Source organism: Garra rufa, unplaced genomic scaffold, assembly GCF_049309525.1.
Source record: "Garra rufa unplaced genomic scaffold, GarRuf1.0 hap1_unplaced_001, whole genome shotgun sequence".
Classification (NCBI taxonomy): domain Eukaryota; kingdom Metazoa; phylum Chordata; class Actinopteri; order Cypriniformes; family Cyprinidae; genus Garra; species Garra rufa.
In genome coordinates, this window is record NW_027394276.1 from 5,440,954 (window position 1) to 5,451,358 (window position 10,405).

The following is a 10,405-nucleotide window of genomic DNA, read 5'->3' on the forward strand; positions in this document are numbered from 1 at the left end:
GAACCAAGTTTGTTAAGTGCTGAAACGCCGTTTTCTGACATTTCAGGCTCTAACTTCAAAAATCATGCAAAACACATCTAACACCTTCAGATATGTTTCTGTGTGTTGCAAAATATGTTTCATTCATGCACAGACTGCAATTTTAATTTTGGACCGAGTTTCAGCTTGCATTGCCTGAACCAGGTTTGTTAAGTGCTGAAAAGCCGTTTTCTGACATTTCAGGCTCTAACTTCAAAAATCATGCAAAACACTTCTAACACCTTCAGATATGTTTCTCTGTGTTTCAAAATAGGTTTTATTCATGCACAGACTGCAAATTTAATTTTGGACCGAGTTTCAGCTTGCATTGCCAGAACCAAGTTTGTTAAGTGCTGAAACACTGTTTTCTGACATTTCAGGCTCTAACTTCAAAAATCATGCAAAACACTTCTAACACCTTCAGATATGTTTCTCTGTGTTGCAAAATAGGTTTTATTCATGCACAGATTGCAATTTTAATTTTGGGCCGAGTTACAGCTTGCATTGCCTGAACCAAGTTTGTTATGTGCTGAAACGCCGTTTTCTGACATTTCAGGCTCTAACTTCAAAAATCATGCATAACACTTCTAACACCTTCAGATATGTTTCTCTGTGTTGCAAAATAGGTTTTATTCATGCACAGATTGCAATTTTAATTTTGGGCCGAGTTACAGCTTGCATTGCCTGAACCAAGTTTGTTATGTGCTGAAACGCCGTTTTCTGACATTTCAGGCTCTAACTTCAAAAATCATGCAAAACACTTCTAACACCTTCAGATATGTTTCTCTGTGTTGCAAAATAGGTTTTATTCATGCACAGACTGCAATTTTAATTTTGGGCCGAGTTTCAGCTTGCATTGCCTGAACCAAGTTTGTTATGTGCTGAAACGCCGTTTTCTGACATTTCAGGCTCTAACTTCAAAAATCATGCAAAACACTTCTAACACCTTCAGATATGTTTCTCTGTGTTGCAAAATAGGTTTTATTCATGCACAGACTGCAATTTTAATTTTGGGCCGAGTTTCAGCTTGCATTGCCTGAACCAAGTTTGTTATGTGCTGAAACGCCGTTTTCTGACATTTCAGGCTCCAACTTCAAAAATCATGCAAAACACTTCTAACACCTTCAGATATGTTTCTCTGTGTTGCAAAATAGGTTTTATTCATGCACAGACTGCAATTTTAATTTTGGGCCGAGTTTCAGCTTGCATTGCCTGAACCAAGTTAGTTATGTGCTGAAACGCCGTTTTCTGACATTTCAGGCTCTAACTTCAAAAATCATGCAAAACACTTCTAACACCTTCAGATATGTTTCTCTGTGTTTCAAAATAGGTTTTATTCATGCACAGACTGCAATTTTAATTTTGGACCGAGTTTCAGCTTGCATTGCCAGAACCAAGTTTGTTAAGTGCTGAAACGCTGTTTTCTGACATTTCAGGCTCTAACTTCAAAAATCATGCAAAACACTTCTAACACCTTCAGATATGTTTCTCTGTGTTGCAAAATAGGTTTTATTCATGCACAGATTGCAATTTTAATTTTGGGCCGAGTTTCAGCTTGCATTGCCTGAACCAAGTTTGTTAAGTGCTGCAACGCCGTTTTCTGACATTTCAGGCTCTAACTTCAAAAATCATGCAAAACACTTCTAACACCTTCAGATATGTTTCTCTTTGTTGCAAAATAGGTTTTATTCATGCACAGACTGCAATTTTAATTTTGGACCAAGTTTCAGCTTGCATTGCCAGAACCAAGTTTGTTAAGTGCTGAAACGCCGTTTTCTGACATTTCAGGCTCTAACTTCAAAAATCATGCAAAACACTTCTAACACCTTCAGATATGTTTCTCTGTGTTTCAAAATAGGTTTTATTCATGCACAGACTGCAATTTTAATTTTGGACCGAGTTTCAGCTTGCATTGCCAGAACCAAGTTTGTTAAGTGCTGAAACGCTGTTTTCTGACATTTCAGGCTCTAACTTCAAAAATCATGCAAAACACTTCTAACACCTTCAGATATGTTTCTCTGTGTTGCAAAATAGGTTTTATTCATGCACAGATTGCAATTTTAATTTTGGGCCGAGTTTCAGCTTGCATTGCCTGAACCAAGTTTGTTATGTGCTGCAACGCCGTTTTCTGACATTTCAGGCTCTAACTTCAAAAATCATGCAAAACACTTCTAACACCTTCAGATATGTTTCTCTGTGTTTCAAAATAGGTTTTATTCATGCACAGACTGCAATTTTAATTTTGGACCGAGTTTCAGCTTGCATTGCCAGAACCAAGTTTGTTAAGTGCTGAAACGCTGTTTTCTGACATTTCAGGCTCTAACTTCAAAAATCATGCAAAACACTTCTAACACCTTCAGATATGTTTCTCTGTGTTGCAAAATAGGTTTTATTCATGCACAGATTGCAATTTTAATTTTGGGCCGAGTTTCAGCTTGCATTGCCTGAACCAAGTTTGTTATGTGCTGCAACGCCGTTTTCTGACATTTCAGGCTCTAACTTCAAAAATCATGCAAAACACTTCTAACACCTTCAGATATGTTTCTCTGTGTTGCAAAATAGGTTTTATTCATGCACAGATTGCAATTTTAATTTTGGGCCGAGTTACAGCTTGCATTGCCTGAACCAAGTTTGTTATGTGCTGAAACGCCGTTTTCTGACATTTCAGGCTCTAACTTCAAAAATCATGCAAAACACTTCTAACACCTTCAGATATGTTTCTGTGTGTTGCAAAATATGTTTCATTCATGCACAGACTGCAATTTTAATTTTGGACCGAGTTTCAGCTTGCATTGCATGAACCAAGTTTGTTATGTGCTGAAAAGCCGTTTTCTGACATTTCAGGCTCTAACTTCAAAAATCATGCAAAACACTTCTAACACCTTCAGATATGTTTCTCTGTGTTTCAAAATAGGTTTTATTCATGCACAGACTGCAATTTTAATTTTGGACCGAGTTTCAGCTTGCATTGCTAGAACCAAGTTTGTTAAGTGCTGAAACGCTGTTTTCTGACATTTCAGGCTCTAACTTCAAAAATCATGCAAAACACTTCTAACACCTTCAGATATGTTTCTCTGTGTTGAAAATTAGGTTTTATTCATGCACAGATTGCAATTTTAATTTTGGGCCGAGTTTCAGCTTGCATTGCCTGAACCAAGTTTGTTATGTGCTGCAACGCCGTTTTCTGACATTTCAGGCTCTAACTTCAAAAATCATGCAAAACACTTCTAACACCTTCAGATATGTTTCTCTGTGTTGCAAAATAGGTTTTATTCATGCACAGATTGCAATTTTAATTTTGGGCCGAGTTACAGCTTGCATTGCCTGAACCAAGTTTGTTATGTGCTGAAACGCCGTTTTCTGACATTTCAGGCTCTAACTTCAAAAATCATGCAAAACACTTCTAACACCTTCAGATATGTTACTCTGTGTTGCAAAATACGTTTTATTCATGCACAGATTGCAATTTTAATTTTGGGCCGAGTTTCAGCTTGCATTGCCTGAACCAAGTTTGTTATGTGGTGCAACGCCGTTTTCTGACATTTCAGGCTCTAACTTCAAAAATCATGCAAAACACTTCTAACACCTTCAGATATGTTACTCTGTGTTGCAAAATACGTTTTATTCATGCACAGATTGCAATTTTAATTTTGGGCCGAGTTTCAGCTTGCATTGCCTGAACCAAGTTTGTTATGTGCTGAAACGCCGTTTTCTGACATTTCAGGCTCTAACTTCAAAAATCATGCAAAACACTTCTAACACCTTCAGATATGTTTCTCTTTGTTGCAAAATAGGTTTTATTCATGCACAGACTGCAATTTTAATTTTGGACCAAGTTTCAGCTTGCATTGCCAGAACCAAGTTTGTTAAGTGCTGAAACGCCGTTTTCTGACATTTCAGGCTCTAACTTCAAAAATCATGCAAAACACATCTAACACCTTCAGATATGTTTCTGTGTGTTGCAAAATATGTTTCATTCATGCACAGACTGCAATTTTAATTTTGGACCGAGTTTCAGCTTGCATTGCCTGAACCAGGTTTGTTAAGTGCTGAAAAGCCGTTTTCTGACATTTCAGGCTCTAACTTCAAAAATCATGCAAAACACTTCTAACACCTTCAGATATGTTTCTCTGTGTTTCAAAATAGGTTTTATTCATGCACAGACTACAATTTTAATTTTGGACCGAGTTTCAGCTTGCATTGCCAGAACCAAGTTTGTTAAGTGCTGAAACACTGTTTTCTGACATTTCAGGCTCTAACTTCAAAAATCATGCAAAACACTTCTAACACCTTCAGATATGTTTCTCTGTGTTTCAAAATAGGTTTTATTCATGCACAGACTGCAATTTTAATTTTGGACCGAGTTTCAGCTTGCATTGCCAGAACCAAGTTTGTTAAGTGCTGAAACGCTGTTTTCTGACATTTCAGGCTCTAACTTCAAAAATCATGCAAAACACTTCTAACACCTTCAGATATGTTTCTCTGTGTTGCAAAATAGGTTTTATTCATGCACAGACTGCAATTTTAATTTTGGGCCGAGTTTCAGCTTGCATTGCCTGAACCAAGTTTGTTATGTGCTGAAACGCCGTTTTCTGACATTTCAGGCTCCAACTTCAAAAATCATGCAAAACACTTCTAACACCTTCAGATATGTTTCTCTGTGTTGCAAAATAGGATTTATTCATGCACAGATTGCAATTTTAATTTTGGGCCGAGTTACGGCTTGCATTGCCTGAACCAAGTTTGTTATGTGCTGAAACGCCGTTTTCTGACATTTCAGGCTCTAACTTCAAAAATCATGCAAAACACTTCTAACACCTTCAGATATGTTTCTCTGTGTTGCAAAATAGGTTTTATTCATGCACAGACTGCAATTTTAATTTTGGGCCGAGTTTCAGCTTGCATTGCCTGAACCAAGTTTGTTATGTGGTGCAACGCCGTTTTCTGACATTTCAGGCTCTAACTTCAAAAATTATGCAAAACACTTCTAACACCTTCAGATATGTTACTCTGTGTTGCAAAATACGTTTTATTCATGCACAGATTGCAATTTTAATTTTGGGCCGAGTTTCAGCTTGCATTGCCTGAACCAAGTTTGTTATGTGCTGCAACGCCGTTTTCTGACATTTCAGGCTCTAACTTCAAAAATCATGCAAAACACTTCTAACACCTTCAGATATGTTTCTCTGTGTTGCAAAATAGGTTTTATTCATGCACAGACTGCAATTTTAATTTTGGGCCGAGTTTCAGCTTGCATTGCCTGAACCAAGTTTGTTATGTGGTGCAACGCCGTTTTCTGACATTTCAGGCTCTAACTTCAAAAATCATGCAAAACACTTCTAACACCTTCAGATATGTTACTCTGTGTTGCAAAATACGTTTTATTCATGCACAGATTGCAATTTTAATTTTGGGCCGAGTTTCAGCTTGCATTGCCTGAACCAAGTTTGTTATGTGCTGAAACGCCGTTTTCTGACATTTCAGGCTCTAACTTCAAAAATCATGCAAAACACTTCTAACACCTTCAGATATGTTTCTCTTTGTTGCAAAATAGGTTTTATTCATGCACAGACTGCAATTTTAATTTTGGACCAAGTTTCAGCTTGCATTGCCAGAACCAAGTTTGTTAAGTGCTGAAACGCCGTTTTCTGACATTTCAGGCTCTAACTTCAAAAATCATGCAAAACACATCTAACACCTTCAGATATGTTTCTGTGTGTTGCAAAATATGTTTCATTCATGCACAGAGTGCAATTTTAATTTTGGACCGAGTTTCAGCTTGCATTGCCTGAACCAGGTTTGTTAAGTGCTGAAAAGCCGTTTTCTGACATTTCAGGCTCTAACTTCAAAAATCATGCAAAACACTTCTAACACCTTCAGATATGTTTCTCTGTGTTGCAAAATAGGTTTTATTCATGCACAGATTGCAATTTTAATTTTGGGCCGAGTTACAGCTTGCATTGCCTGAACCAAGTTTGTTATGTGCTGAAACGCCGTTTTCTGACATTTCAGGCTCTAACTTCAAAAATCATGCAAAACACTTCTAACACCTTCAGATATGTTTCTCTGTGTTGCAAAATAGGTTTTATTCATGCACAGATTGCAATTTTAATTTTGGGCCGAGTTACAGCTTGCATTGCCTGAACCAAGTTTGTTATGTGCTGCAACGCCGTTTTCTGACATTTCAGGCTCTAACTTCAAAAATCATGCAAAACACTTCTAACACCTTCAGATATGTTTCTCTGTGTTTCAAAATAGGTTTTATTCATGCACAGACTGCAATTTTAATTTTGGACCGAGTTTCAGCTTGCATTGCCAGAACCAAGTTTGTTAAGTGCTGAAACGCTGTTTTCTGACATTTCAGGCTCTAACTTCAAAAATCATGCAAAACACTTCTAACACCTTCAGATATGTTTCTCTGTGTTGCAAAATAGGTTTTATTCATGCACAGATTGCAATTTTAATTTTGGGCCGAGTTTCAGCTTGCATTGCCTGAAACAAGTTTGTTATGTGCTGCAACGCCGTTTTCTGACATTTCAGGCTCTAACTTCAAAAATCATGCAAAACACTTCTAACACCTTCAGATATGTTTCTCTTTGTTGCAGAATATGTTTCATTCATGCACAGACTGCAATTTTAATTTTGGACCAAGTTTCAGCTTGCATTGCCTGAACCAAGTTTGTTATGTGCTGAAAAGCCGTTTTCTGACATTTCAGGCTCTAACTTCAAAAATCATGCAAAACACTTCTAACACCTTCAGATATGTTTCTCTGTGTTTCAAAATAGGTTTTATTCATGCACAGACTGCAATTTTAATTTTGGACCGAGTTTCAGCTTGCATTGCCAGAACCAAGTTTGTTAAGTGCTGAAACACTGTTTTCTGACATTTCAGGCTCTAACTTCAAAAATCATGCAAAACACTTCTAACACCTTCAGATATGTTTCTCTGTGTTTCAAAATAGGTTTTATTCATGCACAGACTGCAATTTTAATTTTGGACCGAGTTTCAGCTTGCATTGCCAGAACCAAGTTTGTTAAGTGCTGAAACGCTGTTTTCTGACATTTCAGGCTCTAACTTCAAAAATCATGCAAAACACTTCTAACACCTTCAGATATGTTTCTCTGTGTTGCAAAATAGGTTTTATTCATGCACAGATCGCAATTTTAATTTTGGGCCGAGTTTCAGCTTGCATTGCCTGAACCAAGTTTGTTATGTGCTGCAACGCCGTTTTCTGACATTTCAGGCTCTAACTTCAAAAATCATGCAAAACACTTCTAACACCTTCAGATATGTTTCTCTGTGTTTCAAAATAGGTTTTATTCATGCACAGACTGCAATTTTAATTTTGGACCGAGTTTCAGCTTGCATTGCCAGAACCAAGTTTGTTAAGTGCTGAAACGCTGTTTTCTGACATTTCAGGCTCTAACTTCAAAAATCATGCAAAACACTTCTAACACCTTCAGATATGTTTCTCTGTGTTGCAAAATAGGTTTTATTCATGCACAGATTGCAATTTTAATTTTGGGCCGAGTTACAGCTTGCATTGCCTGAACCAAGTTTGTTATGTGCTGAAACGCCGTTTTCTGACATTTCAGGCTCTAACTTCAAAAATCATGCAAAACACTTCTAACACCTTCAGATATGTTTCTCTGTGTTGCAAAATAGGTTTTATTCATGCACAGATTGCAATTTTAATTTTGGGCCGAGTTACAGCTTGCATTGCCTGAACCAAGTTTGTTATGTGCTGAAACGCCGTTTTCTGACATTTCAGGCTCTAACTTCAAAAATCATGCAAAACACTTCTAACACCTTCAGATATGTTTCTCTGTGTTGCAAAATAGGTTTTATTCATGCACAGACTGCAATTTTAATTTTGGGCCGAGTTTCAGCTTGCATTGCCTGAACCAAGTTTGTTATGTGCTGAAACGCCGTTTTCTGACATTTCAGGCTCTAACTTCAAAAATCATGCAAAACACTTCTAACACCTTCAGATATGTTTCTCTGTGTTGCAAAATAGGTTTTATTCATGCACAGACTGCAATTTTAATTTTGGACCGAGTTTCAGCTTGCATTGCCAGAACCAAGTTTGTTAAGTGCTGAAACGCTGTTTTCTGACATTTCAGGCTCTAACTTCAAAAATCATGCAAAACACTTCTAACACCTTCAGATATGTTTCTCTGTGTTGCAAAATAGGTTTTATTCATGCACCGATTGCAATTTTAATTTTGGGCCGAGTTTCAGCTTGCATTGCCTGAACCAAGTTTGTTATGTGCTGCAACGCCGTTTTCTGACATTTCAGGCTCTAACTTCAAAAATCATGCAAAACACTTCTAACACCTTCAGATATGTTTCTCTGTGTTGCAAAATAGGTTTTATTCATGCACAGATTGCAATTTTAATTTTGGGCCGAGTTACAGCTTGCATTGCCTGAACCAAGTTTGTTATGTGCTGAAACGCCGTTTTCTGACATTTCAGGCTCTAACTTCAAAAATCATGCAAAACACTTCTAACACCTTCAGATATGTTTCTCTGTGTTTCAAAATAGGTTTTATTCATGCACAGACTGCAATTTTAATTTTGGACCGAGTTTCAGCTTGCATTGCCAGAACCAAGTTTGTTAAGTGCTGAAACGCTGTTTTCTGACATTTCAGGCTCTAACTTCAAAAATCATGCAAAACACTTCTAACACCTTCAGATATGTTTCTCTGTGTTGCAAAATAGGTTTTATTCATGCACAGACTGCAATTTTAATTTTGGGCCGAGTTTCAGCTTGCATTGCCTGAACCAAGTTTGTTATGTGCTGAAACGCCGTTTTCTGACATTTCAGGCTCCAACTTCAAAAATCATGCAAAACACTTCTAACACCTTCAGATATGTTTCTCTGTGTTGCAAAATAGGATTTATTCATGCACAGATTGCAATTTTAATTTTCGGCCGAGTTACGGCTTGCATTGCCTGAACCAAGTTTGTTATGTGCTGAAACGCCGTTTTCTGACATTTCAGGCTCTAACTTCAAAAATCATGCAAAACACTTCTAACACCTTCAGATATGTTTCTCTGTGTTGCAAAATAGGTTTTATTCATGCACAGACTGCAATTTTAATTTTGGGCCGAGTTTCAGCTTGCATTGCCTGAACCAAGTTTGTTAAGTGCTGAAACGCTGTTTTCTGACATTTCAGGCTCTAACTTCAAAAATCATGCAAAACACTTCTAACACCTTCAGATATGTTTCTCTGTGTTGCAAAATAGGTTTTATTCATGCACAGATTGCAATTTTAATTTTGGGCCGAGTTACAGCTTGCATTGCCTGAACCAAGTTTGTTATGTGCTGAAACGCCGTTTTCTGACATTTCAGGCTCTAACTTCAAAAATCATGCAAAACACTTCTAACACCTTCAGATATGTTTCTCTGTGTTGCAAAATAGGTTTTATTCATGCACAGATTGCAATTTTAATTTTGGGCCGAGTTACAGCTTGCATTGCCTGAACCAAGTTTGTTATGTGCTGAAACGCCGTTTTCTGACATTTCAGGCTCTAACTTCAAAAATCATGCAAAACACTTCTAACACCTTCAGATATGTTTCTCTGTGTTGCAAAATAGGTTTTATTCATGCACAGACTGCAATTTTAATTTTGGGCCGAGTTTCAGCTTGCATTGCCTGAACCAAGTTTGTTATGTGCTGAAACGCCGTTTTCTGACATTTCAGGCTCTAACTTCAAAAATCATGCAAAACACTTCTAACACCTTCAGATATGTTTCTCTGTGTTGCAAAATAGGTTTTATTCATGCACAGACTGCAATTTTAATTTTGGACCGAGTTTCAGCTTGCATTGCCAGAACCAAGTTTGTTAAGTGCTGAAACGCTGTTTTCTGACATTTCAGGCTCTAACTTCAAAAATCATGCAAAACACTTCTAACACCTTCAGATATGTTTCTCTGTGTTGCAAAATAGGTTTTATTCATGCACCGATTGCAATTTTAATTTTGGGCCGAGTTTCAGCTTGCATTGCCTGAACCAAGTTTGTTATGTGCTGCAACGCCGTTTTCTGACATTTCAGGCTCTAACTTCAAAAATCATGCAAAACACTTCTAACACCTTCAGATATGTTTCTCTGTGTTGCAAAATAGGTTTTATTCATGCACAGATTGCAATTTTAATTTTGGGCCGAGTTACAGCTTGCATTGCCTGAACCAAGTTTGTTATGTGCTGAAACGCCGTTTTCTGACATTTCAGGCTCTAACTTCAAAAATCATGCAAAACACTTCTAACACCTTCAGATATGTTTCTCTGTGTTTCAAAATAGGTTTTATTCATGCACAGACTGCAATTTTAATTTTGGACCGAGTTTCAGCTTGCATTGCCAGAACCAAGTTTGTTAAGTGCT